This window comes from Gorilla gorilla, chromosome 11 (genome assembly GCF_029281585.2).
Source record: "Gorilla gorilla gorilla isolate KB3781 chromosome 11, NHGRI_mGorGor1-v2.1_pri, whole genome shotgun sequence".
NCBI classification, from domain to species: Eukaryota; Metazoa; Chordata; class Mammalia; order Primates; family Hominidae; genus Gorilla; species Gorilla gorilla.
The window spans coordinates 73117993-73134199 of NC_073235.2; the positions used below are offsets into that span (position 1 = coordinate 73117993).

At 41.0% G+C, this 16207-nt stretch overlaps 1 protein-coding gene and 1 long non-coding RNA gene across 6 annotated transcripts in view; one reads left to right on the plus strand and one right to left on the minus strand.

Annotated features, from left to right (window-relative positions):
• MYO3B (myosin IIIB) overlaps positions 1-16207 on the plus strand; it is a 446006-nt gene that overhangs the window by 412661 nt on the left and 17138 nt on the right. The window lies entirely within an intron of this gene.
• LOC134756653 (uncharacterized) overlaps positions 1-16207 on the minus strand; it is a 95233-nt gene that overhangs the window by 6118 nt on the left and 72908 nt on the right. The window contains exon 10 of one of the 5 annotated variants that reach the window (XR_010129611.1): positions 13892-13973. The exons of the other annotated variants lie outside the window; for them this stretch is intronic. This is a non-coding gene — a long non-coding RNA (uncharacterized lncRNA). Of the gene's footprint in view, positions 1-13891; positions 13974-16207 lie in introns of those variants that run through there. 5 annotated transcript variants of the gene reach the window in all.

Sequence of the window (16207 nt, forward strand, 5' to 3'; positions counted from 1 at the left end):
AGCTGATCTTACCCTTGTATTTGCTTTGCATACAACTGACCCTCAGGAAGTAATCTTGCAACTTGGCGGTTGTTCTCGACCTTCATTTCAAAAGCCAAAAGCCAACTATTTCTACCTTTAAATTGGCTCCACCCTTCTAAATAAATACTGAGAATCTAAATCTTACATCCTTTACTTATATAGTTCTAAAAAGAAAAATGCTCAAGTTTCAACTTTCATGTAAGAAAGCCTGAACTACTTAATGTTCAGAAAATCAGTAATTTCCAGTGTTGCAGTGTGGCTAATTGTTAAGGTTCCTAACCCTAGCCTACTGTATAGTTTTGAAGCTAGAAATTGTGCCTTAATGCTTTCACAATGTGAGGATATTTTAAAATATCCTCAATTAATGCTTATTTGAATTAGAAATGAATCAAAATGATTTTCTGTCCTGAGAAGAGCAACTTTTAATTATCATATAAAGTGATACATGCTTGCTTAAAAAGCAAGTAAAAACTTAAAACAATACAAAAGGAATACAGTGAAAACTACCTTCCTCCCACAAGCCTTACCCCAAGTCCCTGTTAACAGTTTCTTATGCCATTAATATGCAAGGAAATAAATATGCACATTCTTACATTCTTTTATATATACATTTTTTATTATTATTATACTTTAAGTTCTAGGGTACATGTGCACAACATGCAGGTTTGTTACATATGTATACATGTGCCATGTTGGTATACTGCACCCATTAACTCGTCATTTACATTAGGTATATCTCCTAATGCTATCCCTCACCCCTCCCCCCACCCCACAACAGGCCCCAGTGTGTGATGTTCCCCTTCCTGTGTCCTGGTGTTCTCAGTGTTCAGTTCCCACCTATGAGTGAGAACATGCGGTGTTTGGTTTTTTGTCCTTGTGATAGTTTGCTCAGAATGATGGTTTCCAGCTTCATCCATGTCACTACAAAGGACATGAACTCATCATTTTTTATGGCTGCATAGTATTCCATGGTGTATATGTGCCACATTTTCTTAATCCAGTCTGTCATTGTTGGACATTTGGGTTGGTCCCAAGTCTTTGCTATTGTGAGTAGTGCCGCAGTAAACATACGTGTGCATGTGTCTTTATAGCAGTATGATTTATATTCCTTTGGGTGTATACCCAGTAATGGGATCCCTGGGTCAAATGGTATTTCTAGTTCTAGATCCCTGAGGAATCGCCACACTATCTTCCACAATGGTTGAACTAGTGTACAGTCCCACCAACAGTGTAAAACTGTTCCTATTTCTCCACATCCTCTCCAGCACCTGTTGTTTCCTGACTTTTTAATGATTGCCATTCTAACTGGTGTGAGATGGTATCTCATTGTGGTTTTGATTTGCATTTCTCTGATGGCCAGTGATGATGAGCATTTTTTCATATGTTTGTTGGCTGCATAAATGTCTTCTTTTGAAAAGTGTCTGTTCATATCCTTCGCCCACTTTTTGATGGGGTTGTTTGATTTTTTCTTGTAAATTTGTTTGAGTTCTTTGTAGATTCTGGATTTTAGCCCTTTGTCAGATGGGTAGACTGCAAAAATTTTCTCCTATTCTGTAGGTTGCCTGTTCACTCTGATGGTAGTTTCTTTTGATGTGCAGAAGCTCTTTAGTTTAATTAGATCCCATTTGTCAATTTTGGCTTTTGTTGCCATTGCTTTTGGTGTTTTAGACATGAAGTCTTTGCCCATGCCTCTGTCCTGAATGGTATTGCCTAGGTTTTCTTCTAGAGTTTTTATGGTTTTAGGTCTAACATTTAAGTTTTTAGTCCATCTTGAATTAATTTTTGTATAATGTGTAACAAAGGGATCCAGTTTCATCTTTCTACATATGGCTAGCCAGTTTTCCCAGCACCGTTTGTTAAATAGGGAATCCTTTTCCCATTTCTTGTTTTTGTCAGGTTTGTCAAAGATCAGGTAGTGTAGATGTGTGGTATTATTTCTGAGGGCTCTGTTCTGTTCCATTGGTCTATATTTCTGTTTTGGTACCAGTACACCATGCTGTTTTGGTTACTGTAGCCTTGTAGTATAGTTTGAAGTCAGGTAGTGTGATGCCTCCAGCTTTGTTCTTTTGGCTTAGGATTGACTTGGCAATGTGGGCTCTTTTTTGGTTCCATATGAACTTTAAAGTAGTTTTTTCCAATTCTGTGAAGAAAGTCATTGGTAGCTTGATGGGGATGGCATTGAATCTATAAATTACCTAGGGAAGTATGGTCATTTTCACAATATTGATTCTTCCTATCCATGAGCATGGAATGTTCTTCCATTTGTTTGTGTCTTCTTTTATTTCGTTGATCAGTGGTTTGTAGTTCTCCTTGAAGACGTCCTTCACATCCCTTGTAAGTTGCATTCCTAGGTATTTTATTCTCTTTGAAGCAATTGTGAATGGGAGTTCACTCATGATTTGGCTCTCTGTCTGTTATTGGTGTATAAGACTGCTGGTGATTTTTGCACATTGATTTTGTATCCTAAGACTTTGCTGAGGTTGCTTATCAGCTTAAGGAGATTTTGGGCTGAGATGATGGGGCTTTCTAGATATACAATCATGTCATCTGCAAACAGGGACGATTTGACTTCCTCTTTTCCTAATTGAGTACCCTTTATTCCTTTCTCCTGCCTGATTGCCCTGGCCAGAACTTCCAACACTATGTTGGATAGGAGTGGTGAGAGAGGGCATCCTTGTCTTGTGCCAGTTTTCAAAGGGAATGCTTCCAGTTTTTGCCCATTCAGTATGATATTGGCTGTGGGTTTGTCATAAATAGCTCTTATTATTTTGAGATACATCTCATCAATACCTAATTTATTGAGAGTTTTTAGCATAACATCAATACCTAATTTATTGAGAGTTTTTAGCATAAAAGGCTGTTGAATTTTGTCAAAGGCCTTTTCTGCATCTATTGAGATAATGATGTGGTTTTTGTCTTTGGTTCTGTTTATATGATGGATTACGTTTATTGATTTTCATATGTTGAACCAGCCTTGCATCCCAGGAATGAAGCCCACTTGATCATGGTGGATAAGCTTTTTGATGTGCTGCTGGATTCAGTTTGCCAGTATTTTATTGAGGATTTTTGCATCGATGTTCGTCAGGGATATTGGTCTAAAATTCTCTTTTTTTGTTGTGTCTCTGCCAGGCTTCATGTCAGGATGATGCTGGCCTCATAAAATGAGTTAGGGAGGATTTCCTCTTTTTCCATTGATTGGAATAGTTTCAGAAGGAACGGTACCAGCTCCTCCTTGTACCTCTGGTAGAATTTGGCTGTGAGTCCGTCTGGTCCTGGACTTTTTTTGGTTGGTAAGCAGTTAATTATTGCCTCAATTTCAGAGCCTGTTATTGGTCTATTCAGAGATTCAGCTTCTTCCTGGTTTAGTCTTGGGAGGGTATATGTGTTGAGGAATTTATCCATTTCTTCTAGATTTTCTAGTTTATTTGCGTAGAGGTGTTTATAGTATTCTCTGATGGTAGTTTGTATTTCTGTGGGATCAGTGGTGATATGCCCTTTATCGCGTCTATTTGATTCTTCTCTCTTTTCTTCATTAGTCTTGCTAGCAGTCTATCAATTTTGTTGATCTTTTCAAAAAACCAGCTCCTGGATTCACTGATTTTTCGAAGGGTTTTTTGTGTCTCTATCTCCTTCAGTTCTGCTCTGATCTTAGTTATTTCTTGCCTTCTGCTAGCTTTTGAATGTGTTTGCTCTTGCCTCGCTAGTTCTTTTAATTGTGATGTTAGGGTGTCAATTTTAGATCTTTCCTGCTTTCTCTTGTGGGCATTTAGTGCTATAAGTTTCCCTCTACACACTGCTTTAAATGTGTCCCAGAGATTCTGGTATGTTGTGTCTTTGTTCTCGTTGGTTTCAAAGAACATCTTTATTTCTGCCTTCATTTTGTTATGTACCCAGTAGTCATTCAGGAGCAGGTTGTTCAGTTCCCATGTAGTTGAGCAGTTTTGAGTGAGTTTCTTAATCCTGAGTTCTAGTTTGATGGCACTGTGGTCTGAGAGACAGTTTGTTATAATTTCTGTTCTTTAACCTCTGCTGAGGAGTGCTTTACTTCCAACTATGTGGTCAATTTTGGAATAGGTGTGGTGTGGTGCTGAGAAGAATGTATATTCTGTTGATTTGGGGTGGAGAGTTCTGTAGATGTCTATTAGGTCTGCTTGGTGCAGAGCTAAATTCAATTCCTGGATATCCTTGTTAAATTTCTGTCTCGTTGATCTGTCTAATATTGACAGTGGGGTGTTGAAGTCTCCCATTATTATTGTGTGGGAGTCTAAGTCTCTTTGTAGGTCTCTAAGGACTTGCTTTATGAATCTGGGTGCTCCTGTACTGGGTGCATATATATTTAGGATAGTTAGCTCTTCTTGTTGAATTGATCCCTTTACCATTATGTAATGGCCTTCTTTGTCTCTTTTGATCTTTGTTGGTTTAAAGTCTGTTTTGTCAGAGACTAGGATTGCAACCCCTGCCTTTTTTTGTATTCCATTTGCTTGGTAGATCTGTCTCCATCCATTTATTTTGAGCTTATGTGTGTCTCTGCACGTGAGATGGGTTTCCTGAATACAGCACACTGATGTGTCTTGACTTTTCATCCAATTTGCCAGTCTGTGTCAATTGGAGCATTCAGCCCATTTACATTTAAGGTTAATATTGTTATGTGTGAATTTGATCCTGTCATTATGATGTTAGCTGGCTATTTTGCTCATTAGTTGATGCAGTTTCTTCCTAGGATCGATGGTCTTTACGATTTGGCAAGTTTTTGCAGTGGCTGGTACCAGTTGTTCCTTTCCATGTTTACTGCTTCCTTCAGGAGCTCTTGTAGGGCAGGCCTGGTGGTGACAGAATCTCTCAGCATTTGCTTGTCTGTAAAGGATTTTATTTCTCCTTCACTTATGAAGCTTAGTTTGGCTGGATATGAAATTCTGGGTTGAAAATTCATTTCTTTAGGAACGTTGAATATGGGCCCCCACTCTCTTCTGGCTTGTAGAGTTTCTGCTGAGAGATCTGCTGTTAGTCTGATGGGCTTCCCTTTGTGGGTAACCCGACCTTTCTCTCTGGCTGCCCTTAACATTTTTTCCTTCATTTCAACTTTGGTGTATCTGACAATTATGTGTCTTGGAGTTGCTCTTCTCGAGGAGTATCTATCTTTGTGGTGTTCTCTGTATTTCCTGAATTTGAATGTTGGCCTGCCTTGCTAGGTTGGGGAAGTTCTCCTGGGTAATATCCTGAAGAGGGTTTTCCAGCTTGGTTCCATTCTCCCCATCACTTTCAGGTACACCAATCAAATGTAGATTTGGTCTTTTCACATAGTCCCCTATTTCTTGGAGGCTTTGCTCGTTTCTTTTTATTCTTTTTTTCTCTAAACTTCTCTTCTCACTTCATTTCATTCATTTGATCTTCCATCACTGATACTCTTTCTTCCAGTTGATAGAATCGGCTACTGAAGCTTGTGCATTCATCACGTAGTTCTCTTGCCATGGTTTTCAGCTCCATCAGGTCCTTTAAGGACTTCTCTGCATTGGTTATTCTAGTTAGCCATTCATCTAATCTGTTTTCAAGGTTTTTAACTTCTTTGCGATGGGTTTGAACTTCCTCCTTTAGCTCGGAGAAGTTTGGTCATCTGAAACCTTCTTCTCTCAATTCGTCAAAGTCATTCTCCGTCCAGCTTTGTTCCATTGCTGGTGAGGAGCTGCGTTCCTTTGGAAGAGGAGAGGCGCTCTGATTTTTAGAATTTTCTGTTTTTCTGTTCTGTTTTTCCCCCATCTTTGTGGTTTATCTACCTTTGGTCTTTGATGATGGTGATGTACAGTTGGGGTTTCGGTGTGGATGTCCTTTCTGTTTGTTAGTTTTCCTTCTAACAGTCAGGACCTTCAGCTGCAGGTCTGTTGGAGTTTGTTGGAGGTCCACTCCAGACCCTGTTTGCCTGGGTATCACCAGCGGAGGGTGTAGAACAGCAAATATTGCTGAACAGCAAATATTGCTGTCTGATCGTTTTTCTGGAGGTTTCGCCTCAGAGGGGTACCTCGCCATGTGACATGTCAGTCTGCCCCTACTGGGGGGCTACTCGGGGGTCAGGGACCCACTTGAGGCAGTCTGTCTGTTCTCAGATCTCAAACTCCATGCTGGGAGAACCACTACTCTCTTCTTCAAAGCTGTCTTCAAAGCTCTCTTCAAAGCTGTCAGACAGGGACATTTAAGTCTTCAGAGGTTTCTGCTGCCTTTTGTTTGGCTATGACCTGCCCCCCAGAGATGGAGTCTACAGAGGCAGGCAGGCCTCCTTGAGCTGCAGTGGGCTCCACCCAGTTCGAGCTTCCTGGCTGCTTTGTTTACCTACTCAAGCCTCAGCAATGGCAGGCGCCCCTCCCCCAGCCTCACTGCTGCCTTGCAGTTCGATCTCAGACTGCTGCGCTAGCAATGAGTGAGGCTCCATGGGCATGGGACCCTCCGAGCCATGCGCAGGATATAATCTCCTGGTGTGCTGTTTGCTAAGACCGTTGGAAAAGCGCAGTATTAGGGTGGGAGTGACCTGATTTTCCAGGTGCCATCTGTCACAGCTTTGCTTGGCTGTGAAAGGGAATTCCCTGACCCCTTGTGCTTCCTGGATGAGTCAATGCCTTGCCCTGCTTCTGCTCATGCTCAGTGCACTGCACCCACTGTTCTGCACCCACTGTCCGACAAGCCCCTGTGAGATGAACCCGGTACCTCAGTTGGAAATGCAGAAATCACCTGTCTTCTGCATCGTTCACGCTGGGAGCTGTAGACTGGAGCTGTTCCTATTCGGCCATCTTGGAACTGCCCTCTTATATATCAAACTCTGATATTACAAAACCTACAGCCACTGAAGGCATCAAAGCCCCCCTAGAAGTTCACTTTACCAACAATGGTCCAGACAGCATCTTTTGTGAAGCTTTAGTATAGGATTGGACAGTAGGCTTCAAGTTTGGATATTTTTACCAAACAATTTTTTTTAAAAGAATCTTCCCATAGTCTTTCCCAGGAACCCTATAACTCTGATCAGGTCTGGGTTTTCATGACTCAAGTGTCATGTTTATGTAGGCACACTTACATCCTACGAAAACCAAAAGTCTCCATGAGAACAGTGAGAAAAGTCAAAATCAGAGTGAGCCCAACCGAAGAACGTTAAGGACAGGATTCATCCATACCCACAGTGTTCTGTCTCTGGGACTTGCTTGTCTGTTTTTAAACAAACTCTGTTCTGTGTAATTGGACCTCCAATTAATACACTGTCTCAGACAGGCTGGCCAGTATGGACATAAACTGTCAAAAGTTTAGGATTGGATGATTTAAAATGATCCAGATTCAATCCCCAGAATCTTGCATTTCTGCTGGACTTCTGCTGGACTGCCAGCCACTTTGATTACCCCTCCAAATGATGCCCACTTCCTGGATTAGCAGCCAGTATCACCTGACTCACCCTCTGGTGAGGCTGTATCTGAGGCTACAGAGTCTTAGATCTTCCCTGTTATTTTTCCCCCATCCCAGGCATCTATAAACTGGCCAAAAGCTTCATGAGGGTAATTTTAGCAGAGGGTAAAATTATCATAAAAGTACCATCACCATCTAAAAACAAATATACCCTAAATCCTTTTTCTTGTACTACCTTTTTTATATCAGAACATAAGGGTATACTGAAGACTAATGTTAAAAGCCACACAACAGGCTGGGTGCGGTGGCTCACACCTGTAATCCTAACACTTTGGGAGGCCAAGGCAGGTGGATTGCCTGAGCTTAGGAGTTCAAGACCAGCCTGGGCAACATGGTGAAACTCCGTCTCTACTAAAATACAAAAAATTAGCTGGGCATGGTGGCACACGCCTATAATCCCAGCTACTCAGGAGGCTGAGACAGGAGAATCGCTTGAACCTGGGAGGCAGAGATTGCAGTTAGCCAAGATTGTGCCACTGCACTCCAGCCTGCGCAACAGAGCGAGACTCTATCTAAAAACAAACAAACAAAACCCACACAATAATGAACTAGAATGTAATTCCTCTAATGAACTCAGCTATAATATTAATGATCTGATTTCCATTCCAAGACGGCCGAATAGGAACAGCTCCATTCTACACCTCCCAGCATGATCAACACAGAAGATGGGTGATTTCTGCATTTCCAACTGAGGTACCTGGTTCATCTCATTGAGACTGGTCAGAAAGTGGTTGCAGCCCATGGAGGGCGAGCTGAAGCAGGGCAGGGCATTGCCTCACCTGAGAAGCACAAGGGATCGGGGGATTTCCCTTTCCTAGCCAAGGAAGCCGTGACAGACTGTACCAGGAAAATCGGGACACTGCCACCTAAACGTGGCACACCAGGAGATTATATCCTGCACTTGGCTTAGTGGGTCCCACCCCCATGGATCCTTGCTCATTGTTAGTCCGAGATCAAATTGCAAGGCGGCAAGCCTGGCTGGGGGAGGGGTGTCCACTATTGCTGAGGCTTGAGTAGGTAAACAAAGCTGCCAGGAAGCTCGAACTGAGTGGAGCCCACCACAGCTCAACAAGGCCTGCCTGCCTCTGTAGACTCCACCTCTGAAGGCAGGGCATAGCTGAACAAAAGGCACAGAAATTTCTGCAGATTTAAACGTCCCTGTGTGACAGCTCTGAAGAGAGCAGTGGTTCTCCCAGCACAGTGTTTGAGCTCTGAGAACAGACAGCCTGCCTCCTCAAGTGGGTCCCTGACCCCTGTGTAGCCTAACTGGGAGACATCTCCCAGTAGAGACCGACTGACACCTCATACAGCTGGGTGCCCCTCTGAGACGAAGCTTCAGAGGAAGGATCAGGCAGCAATATTTGCTGTTCTGCAATATTTATTTGCTGTTCTGCAGCCTCCGCTGCTTATATCCAGGCAAACAGGGTCTGGAGTGGACCTCCAACAAACTCCAACAGACCTGCAACTGAGGGACCTGACTGTTAGAAGGAAAACTAACAAACACAGAGGAATAGCATCAACATCAACGAAAAGGACATCCACACCAAAACCCCATATGTAGGTCACCATCATCAAAGACCAAAGGTAGATAAAACCACAAAGATGGGAAGATACCAGAGTAGAAAAGCTGAAAATTCTAAAAACCAGAGTGCCCCTTCTCCTCCAAAGGAACGCAGCTCCTCGCCAGCAACAGAACAAAGCTGGACGGAGAATGACTTTGATGAGTTGAGAGAAGAAGGCTTCAGACGACCAAACTTCTCCGAGCTAAAGGAGGAAGTTCAAACCCATCGCAAAGAAGTTAAAAACCTTGAAAACAGATTAGATGAATGGCTAACTAGAAAAACCAATGCAGAGAAGTCCTTAAAGGACCTGATGGAGCTGAAAACCATGGCAAGAGAACTACGTGATGAATGCACAAGCTTCAGTAGCCGATTCTATCAACTGGAAGAAAGAGTATCAGTGATGGAAGATCAAATGAATGAAATGAAGTGAGAAGTTTAGAGAAAAAAGAATAAAAAGAAATGAGCAAAGCCTCCAAGAAATAGGGGACTATGTGAAAAGACCAAATCTACATCTGATTGGTGTACCTGAAAGTGATGGGGAGAATGGAACCAAGCTGGAAAACCCTCTTCAGGATATTACCCAGGAGAACTTCCCCAACCTAGCAAGGCAGGCCAACATTCAAATTCAGGAAATACAGAGAACACCACAAAGATAGATACTCCTCGAGAAGAGCAACTCCAAGACACATAATTGTCAGATACACCAAAGTTGAAATGAAGGAAAAAATGTTAAGGGCAGCCAGAGAGAAAGGTCGGGTTACCCACAAAGGGAAGCCCATCAGACTAACAGCAGATCTCTCAGCAGAAACTCTACAAGCCAGAAGAGAGTGGGGGCCCATACTCAACATTCAACGTGCAGAGACACACATAGGCTCAAAATAAAGGGATGGAGGAAGATCTACCAAGCAAATGGAAAACAAAAAAAGGCAGGGGTTGCAATGCTACTCTCTGACAAAACAGAGTTTAAACCAACAAAGATCAAAAGAGACAAGGAAGACCATTACATAATGGTAAAGTGATGATTCCAACAAGAAGAGCTAACTATCCTAAATATATACAGGAGCACCCAGATTCATAAAGCAAGTCTGAGAGACTCACAAGGAGACTTAGACTCCCACACAATAATAGTGGGAGACTTTAACACCCCACTGTCAATATTAGACAGATCAACGAGACAGAAGATTAACACGGACATCCAGGACTTGAACTCAGCTCTGCACCAAGCAGACCTAATAGACATCTACAGAACTCTCCACCCCAAATCAACAGAATATACATTCTTTTCAGCACCACATTGCACTTGTTCCAAAATTGACCACATAGTTGGAAGTAAAGCACTCCTCAGCAAATGTAAAACAACAGAAATCATAACAAACTGTCTCTCAGACCACAGTCAAATTAGAACTCAGGATTAAGAAACTCACTCAAAACTGCTCAACTACATGGAAACTGAACAACCTGCTCCTGAATGACTACCGGGTAAATAACAAAATGAAGGCAGAAATAAAGATGTTCTTTGAAACCAATGAGAACGAAGACACAACATACCAGAATCTCTGCGACACATTTAAAGCAGTGTATAGAGGGAAACTTATAGCACTAAATGCCCACAAGAGAAAGCAGGAAAGATCTAAAATTGACACCCTAACATCACAATTAAAAGAACTAGCGAGGCAAGAGCAAACACATTCAAAAGCTAGCGGAAGCCAAGAAATAACTAAGATCAGAGGAGAACTGAAGGAGATAGAGACACAAAAAACCCTTCAAAAAAACCAATGAATCCAGGAGCTGGTTTTTTGAAAAGATCAATAAGATTGATTGATAGACTGCTAGCAAGACTAATAAAGAAGAAAAGAGAGAAGAATCAAATAGACATAATAAAAAATGATAAAGGGCATATCACCACTGATCCCACAGAGATACAAACTACCATCAGAGAATACTATAAACACCTCTACGCAAATAAACTAGAAAATCTAGAAGAAATGGATAAATTCCTCGACACATATATCCTCCCAAGACTAATCCAGGAAAAGTTGAATTGCTGAATAGACCAATAACAGGCTCTGAAATTGAGGCAATAACTAATAGCCTACCAACCAAAAAAAGTCCAGGGTCAGACAGATTCACAGCCGAATTCTATCAGAGGTACAAGGAGGAGCTGGTACCATTCCTTTTGAAACTATTCCAATCAATAGAAAAAGAGGGAATCCTCCCTAACTCATTTTATGAGGCCAGCATCATCCTGATATCAAAACCTGGCAGAGACACAACAAAAAAAGAGAATTTTAGACCAATATCCCTGATGAACATCGATGCAGAAATCCTCAGTAAAATACTGGCAAACCAAATCCAGCAGCACATCAAAAAGCTTATCCACCAAAATCAATTTGGATTCATCCCTGGATGCAAGGCTGGTTCAACATATGCAAATCAATAAACTTAATCCATCATATAAACAGAACTAAAGAAAAAAACCACATGATTATCTCAACAGATGCATAAAAGGCCTTGGATATAATTCAACAGCCCTTCATGCTAAAAACTCTCAATAAACTAGGTATTCAAGGAACATATCTCAAAATAATAAGAGCTATTTATGATAAACCCACAGCCAGTATCATACTGAATGGGCAAAAACTGGAATCATTCCCTTTGAAAACTGGCACAAGACAGGGATGCCCTCTCTCACCACTCCTATCCAACATAGTGTTGGAAGTTCTGGCCAGGGCAATCAGGCAAGAGAAAGAAAGAAACAGTATTCAATTAGGAAAAAAGGAAGTCAAATTGTCCCTGTTTGCAGATGATTGTATACTTAGAAAACCCCATCGTCTCAGCCCAAAATCTCCTTAAGCTAATAAGCAACTTCAGCAAAGTCTCAAGATACAAAATCAATGTGCAAAAATCACAAGCAGTCTTATACACCAATAACAGACAAACAGAGAGCCAAATCATGAGTGAACTCCCACTCACAATTCCTACAAAGAGAATAAAATACCTAGGAATGCAACTTACAAGGGATGTGAAGGACCTCTTCAAGGAGAACTACAAACCACTGCTCAATGAAATAAAAGAGGATACAAACAAATGGAAGAACATTCCATGCTCATGGATAGGAAGAATCAATATTGTAAAAATGGCCATACTGCCCTAGGTAATTTATAGATTCAATGCCATCCCCATCAAGCTACCAATGACTTTCTTCACAGAATTGGAAAAAAACTACTTTAAAGTTCATATGGAAACAAAAAAGAGCCCACATTGCCAAGACAATCCTAAGCCAAAAGAACAAAGCTGGAAGAATCACGCTACCTGACTTCAAACAATACTACAAGGCTACAGTAACCAAAACAGCATGGTACTGGTACCAAAACAGAGATATAGACCAATGGAACAGAACAGAGGCCTCAGAAATAACACCACACATCTACAACCATCTGATCTTTGACAAACCTAACAAAAAACAAGCAATGGGGAAAGGATTCCCTATTTAATAAATGGTGCTGGGAAAACTGGCTAGCCATATGTAGAAAGCTGAAACTGGATCCCTTCCTTACACCTTATACAAAAATTAATTCAAGATGGATTAAAGACTTACATGTTAGACCTAAAACCATAAAAACTCTAGAAGAAAACCTAGGCAATACCATTCAGGACATAGGCATGGGCAAGGACTTCATGACTAAAACACCAAAACCAATGGCAACAAAAGCCAAAATAGAAAATGGGATCTAATTAAACTAAAGAGCTTCTGCACATCAAAAGAAACTACCATCAGAGTGAACAGGCAACCTACAGAATGGGAGGAAATTTTTGCAATCTACCCATCTGACAAAGGGCTGAAATCCAGAATCTACAAAGAACTCAAACAAATTTACGAGAAAAAATCAAACAACCCAATCAAAAAGTAGGCAAAGGATATGAACAGACACTTTTCAAAAGAAGACATTTATGCAGCCAACAGACACATGAAAAAATGCTCATCATCACTGGTCATCAGAGAAATGCAAATCAAAACCACAATGAGATACCATCTCACACCAGTTAGAATGGCAATCATTAAAAAGTCAGGAAACAACAGGTGCTGGAGAGGATGTGGAGAAATAGGAACACTTTTACACTGTTGGTGGGAGTGCAAACTAGTTCAACCATTGTGGAAGACAGTGTGGCGATTCCTCAAGGATCTAGAACTAGAAATACCATTTGACCCAGGGATCCCATTACTGGGTATATACCAAAAGGATTATAAATCATGCTACTATAAAGACACATGCACATGTATGTTTATTGTGGCATTATTCACAATAGCAAAGACTTGCAACCAACCCAAATGTCCAACAATGATAGACTGGATTAAGAAAATGTGGCACATATACACCATGGACTATGCAGCCATAAAAAATAATGGGTTCATGTCCTTTGCAGTGACATGGATGAAGCTGGAAACCATCATTCTGAGCAAACTATCTCAAGGACAGAAAACCAAACACCGCGTGTTCTCACTCATAGGTGGGAATTGAACAATGAGTACACTCAGACACAGTAAGAGGAACATCACACACTGGGGCCTGTTGTGGGGTGGGGGGAGGGGTGAGGGATAGCATTAGGAGATATACCTAATGTAAATGACAAGTTAATGGGTGCAGCAAACCAACACAACACATGTATACATATGTAAGAAACCTGCACATTGTGTACATGTACCCTAGAACTTTTAAAGTACAATAAAATATATATATATATATATATATATATATATATATATATATATATATAAACGATCCTCACAGTGAGATTGGAAGCTTTGTAATATCTCTTAAAGATCACATTATAGGGCATCTCTGTTCTCTAAGTCTAATCTGTGATCAAAAGAAATAAAATACTGTATTTTAAACATGTTTTCTTTCTTACATATTTATAGATAAGGGGAAGGAGGAGGAGATATCCAAAGGTCTAAAAAAGAGAAAGAGAAAATGAATTTAATCAATAATGTAAACCAAGTTGGTAACCACATGTATGTAATATGCAACACCCCTGACTGCCATTTCCTTGTACAAATTACCTTAGAAAGTGAACCCAGGCTTGTTTTAGAATTCTTTAAGTTGTGTCAAAAATCACAACTTAGATGATCAGCTTGAACACAGGTTAAGCAAAGCTGACTGGTTTTTTCTTTTTAGTCGCAGATCGTATTGTAGTGTGTGGAATACAATTAATGCATTATTGGATATGAGCTGTGCCCCATGCTTTAGATCTGACATATTCCAGTTACCTTATTACGAAGCATGTGTGTTACGATCTCTCGCCACTATCAAAGTATAAGAGTTTGTTGGCCATACACTTGGTCTTGGGCTGGTCCCAACCCAGGTGCCAATAACTGGTTCATCATGGCCAGAAACAGGCCTAGAAATGTGACTGCCTGGCCCTACTCTCAAAAACAGAGCACTTTGAAAATAACCTAACTTCCAAGGAAGGAACCACGCTGGAAATAATAACATAACTGTTTGTGTTATGTTATTGAAAAGAAAAGATCTCCATGAATTTTTTTTTTTTTTTAAGCCAACTTTGACAGCCTCTTTCCTTCCAGATGGTGCCTGGAGCCAAGCCTGTCAGAGACCCTTAGTCTCCTGCTGCCTTTTAATGCTGGTCCTTGATTGCTAATGACCCCTGGCTGGACTGGCTTCTCAACCCATTTAACCCCTCTCTGCTGGGTCCCCATCTCATGCAGGATGAGCGGCCACGAGAGCTGGAAGTGGGAAGGTGCCAAGTCAGCCAGAGCCTCCCACCCTTCCAGAGCTGGTGGCGCGTTTCCCGGTGCCATCATGGATGTCCAAGATCATTCCAGTGAAGAGCTCATGTTAATATGATTTTCTCTATATTGTCAGATAAATGCTGCCAGGTTTCTGATTGTTAATATTTTATTTGACTAAACCAAGACAACCAAGTCCCTGAAAGAATGTTTCCTTCAGGGGTCAAGAGCTGAGGACCACTGATATGAGCCTCCTGGAATATGTTCATTTGGAAACTTAAAATTACATTGCACTGGAACTATCTTTTAGTTTGGTCGAACTTCATGGCCAAAGCATTTGCTTTTGTGCATGTTTGTGTGTGTGTGTGTTTGTGTGTGTGTGTAGGCAATAATTTCCTTGTCAAGGCTGAAATATCACTTGTATAACACAGGAGATACCCATTTCTCAGCTTTATTAGCAACAACTGTAACCATTTACTTTGGTTAAGCTTGGTTTGTTTTTTATGACATATAGGAAGGTGCTTATAGCTATACTGATCAGGTAGGTCACTCAGAGTGTAGGGTTTTTTTTTTTTTTTAGTTGGAGTATCACTCTGCCATCCAGGCTGGAGTGCAGTGGCCTGATCTTGGCTCACTGCAACCTCTGCCTCCCGGGTTCAAGCGATTCTCCTGCCTCACCCTCCTGAGTAGCTGGGATTACAGGCATACGCCACCAGGCCCGGCTAATTTTTTGTATTTTTAGTAGAGACAGGGTTTTGCTATGTTGGACAGGCTGGTCTTAAACTCCTGGCCTCAAGTGATCCACCCACCTCGGCCTCCCAAAGTGCTGGGATTACAGGTGTGAGCCACCACGCCCCGCCTGAGTATAGGGATATTTAAAAGGGGTGGGGGCAGGAAGCTGCTGATGCTAATTTGTTGAGAAATCTTGAGTCCAGTGGAGAAATTCAGATCTCTTGCAACCTCCTCAGGTCAGGGAGGGCATGAGAAGTCATCATTTTATGCATTATTTCCGTAATGGATTTTTACTAATCTCATATTGGATTGTAAAACAAGGCAAAGAAATTTGGTAGTTCTCTGTGACCCTGAAGAACTGAAATTTAAATTCTTGATTAGAGCAGAGAACTGAAAGCTTTGTGCTGCCCTACTTGTACAAATGTCTTAATGTTTACTGGATAGTTGGACCAAATTGATTTTATAATGTACTTAAGAAATGTCTTCCAAAATTCGGCACAAATTAGGAAAATAACCAAACCATACCTTTCTATTTAATCTTTGCTTCTCTCAGATACTTACTATTTTCTTGGCTTTTTTGAAGATTAAGACTGAAAGATCACAACTGCATTTCTCACCACTAACACTTCATTGATTTCATTTTTACATCTTATTAATTAAATGCAAGATAAAAATTATATTTGTGATTTTATTTTGGTCTACTACTGAC